Genomic DNA, 3,335 nt, shown 5'->3' with positions numbered 1-3,335 from the left:
GAGTAAATAACAACAAAGTAAAAAAAAAAGGCAAGTACACAACCATCAGACATATAGGCACTCTCTGCCAAAAGTTGCCGGTTCAATTCCCGACCCGCCAGGTGGGTGGGGGGAGTAATTAACCAGTGGTCTCCCCCATCCTCCTCCATGACTGAGGTACCCTGCGAATGGAACTGTCCCGCCACACTGCTCCCTTGGGGCGCCATTGGGGGATGCCCCATTGCACGAGTGAAGTATAAATGCAATTTTAGTTGTGTGCAGTGTGCACTTGTGTGCTGTGGAGTGCTGTGTCACAAGGACAATGGGAGTTTGAGTCTCCAATTTGGACTTTTACTTTCACTGATAGCGCGTTCAGGCCGACTGAGAACTGTGCTGGAGCCCGTTCCCGCACCCAATCGTGAACGGGCCGTCGTGTTCACGCCACAGATATTAACGTTCGCGAACCGGAAAGTTGGTTCGCAATGCGAACCGCAAAATACTTGTTTTTTCTCCGCGAACCGTGACGACAACGTGGGCGTCAGCAGGTTCATCCGGGTAACAGAGTCACGTGCGGGAAAAGTTCGGAGCCCATTTTAGTGCCGAACGTAACTGGTGCGGGCACCGACACCGGCGCCGTTCTTGTCGGCCTGAATGCCCTATTAGAGCATTATTCGAGAACCTGCAAACCCATAAACAACCACCGAACCGCTAGGCCCATAGCCCACATGCAAGTGAAGCTAACCGCTAGGCCCATAGCCCACATGCAAGTGAAGCTAACCGCTAGGTCCATAGCCCCAATGCAAGTGAAGCTAACCGCTAGGCCCATAGCCCCCATGCAAGTGAAGCTAACCGCTAGGCCCATAGCCCCCATGCAAGTGAAGCTAACCGCTAGGCCCATAGCCCCCATGCAAGTGAAGATAACCGCTAGGCCCATAGACCCCATGCAAGTGAAGCTAACCGCTGGGCCCATAGCCCCCATGCAAGTGAAGCTAACCGCTAGCCCCATAGCCCCCATGCAAGTGAAGCTAACCGCTAGGCCCATAGCCCCCATGCAAGTGAAGCTAACCGCTAGGCCCAGATAGCCCCCATGCAAGTGAAGCTAACTGCTAGGCCCATAGACTCCATGCAAGTGAAGCTAACCGCTAGGCCCATAGCCCCCAATGCAAGTGAAGCTAACCACTAGACCCATAGTAGGGTGACCATATCCATTTTTACGACCTGTTTTACAACGTCTGTGTGCCCCAATTTTTGTGCTTCCTCCCGTCCTTGACTTGTGGTTATGGCCTCGAGACCTTGCCTAGCGACCTAGAGCCACTGAATGGACCCAATATGTTTGTTGTGACCAACAGCTTGTTTGTGATTGACCTTAGACGTTCCTTTCTACACTGGATTTTTGAGGTGTGTGTGTGTCTGTGTGTGTGCGTGTGCGTGTATGTGTGTGTGTGTGTGTGTGTGTGTGTGTGTGTGTGTGTGTGTGTGTGTGTGTGTGTGTGTGTGTGTGTGTGTGTAAGAGAGAGAGAGAGAGAGAGTGAACTTTGAGCAGAATTCCTCATTGTGGTCTACAGTGTAGTCATTCTCACTCACAGTCTTCTGTAGTGCTTATGGCCAGGCAAGGCGGAGAAAAAAAGACTCCAACAGTCACATGCAGTTCACATTGCTAGCTCTTAAATCTTTTACCCACGAGTTCACACACATTGCCAGTTCTTACAACTTGTGCCACTCCCCTAAACTGTCCACTCGCATTATCCAAAACATTTCAAATTCAATCAACCTATCGACCAATGTGTTAACCACTCAATCAATTTCGACCTTTTCAAGCTCGATGGGGTGTGTTTAAGGCAATGACTTTCAAATTCAGTGTGGGAATGTGAGGGAATGAGTGAGCTTACCGATTGTAGCTTCGACTAGTAGCATACAGTGGCATTTCAGGAACGTAAGCTAGACGTACGCCTTGCATCTCCCTTGAAGAAATGGCGTTGACATTACGCGAGTAGGGTAGACCAAATGCTTGTGGAGCAGGGATGGGTTTACATTCATGTACTTGATAATACATATCAATAGTGATATTACGTAAATAAAATACAAAAATACGCAATTTTGATAGCTTTGTATGAAATAAAAATGAATTAAGATTATTTTGTGAAAAGGCACTTAGGGGGTTTTGCATCTGAACTCTTCATTTTCAGGGGACGTAGTAAAGATGGGATTTCTTGTAAAGGTGGCCACCTTCAAAATAGGCCTGAAGTGCAGTGGGAAATCCTGGTTAGTAAAGCCCTTGGAGGACTTAAAATGTGAAGTCGTGGCTCGAATAAAGAAGGTTTCCCACCCCTGTTGTAGAGCTTTGAAGTTGTGATAGTCAGGCTAAGCACCCCATCCTGCTACAAGAAGCATATCGGTTTCTTATTATACCTTTTGCCGACGGAGCTGTGGTCTAATAGTTTGGTAGTTGGACTTTGGATGCAAGTGTTGCGGTTTGGATTTCCCCCTTTCCCATGGCTGAAGTGGCCTTGAGCAAAGTACAACATTGCTACAGGGTCTGTAACCAGCGCCCTACAATAACCCTTGTAATAAGTTGTTTTGGATTTATGTGCAGTGTAATGTTATGGTTTTGCATTTGCATTCCTGTTCTTTATTTTCCCCCAAAATATTTATATGATTTAATGGCCAATGGAGGTCAAGGCTAAAACTGCTTTGACAGAGTATGACAAGGGGTCATATAGGCGGCACATTAAGTATAACACAGAGAAGGCTAATTATCCATGCGTGGCTAGTTTTCCCACACTTTCGCATGGGTGTCAGCGCTATGGTATAGATTTTTTTTTTTTTTTTTTAGGGGCTTTTATGTCTTTATTTTGACAGGACAGTCGAAGATGGTGACAGGAAGCGAATGGGACAGGGAGACAGGGGAGGATCGGGAAATGACCCCGGCCAGACTCGAACCGGGGTCCCCAAGGGTGGGCATGCAAGCCCAAATGTGGGGGGCTTAGCGCGCTGCGCCACAGCGCCCCCATGGTAAGGAATTCTGCGAGTGTTTTGATATGTTTTCTGCTACTTATGTGTTTATGTATGAGCTAAATTATGTATATTTATTTGCTAAATTATGTTGGCCTATGAAAAAACATGGTAGGCTGAAGTAAAGCAAGCTAAATTGGAATAACTGCTAACAGAGGCGTCATCTAGGCTGACCAGGGGGTCACATAGGCGGCTCATACAGTACAGTACAGTGCAGACGAGGCTCATTAGCAACGCATGACTAGATTTCTCTCACATTGACCCATTATAGCAAATTTTTACCCTTTGAACACGAGTTATGAAACTATATGTCTGACAAGAGGAGGAAGGAGAGAGAGAAAGAG

Source organism: Engraulis encrasicolus, chromosome 21 (genome assembly GCF_034702125.1).
Source record: "Engraulis encrasicolus isolate BLACKSEA-1 chromosome 21, IST_EnEncr_1.0, whole genome shotgun sequence".
NCBI lineage: Eukaryota > Metazoa > Chordata > Actinopteri > Clupeiformes > Engraulidae > Engraulis > Engraulis encrasicolus.
The sequence above is the reverse complement of the archived record's forward strand: the minus strand, read 5'-3'. Positions refer to the sequence as shown.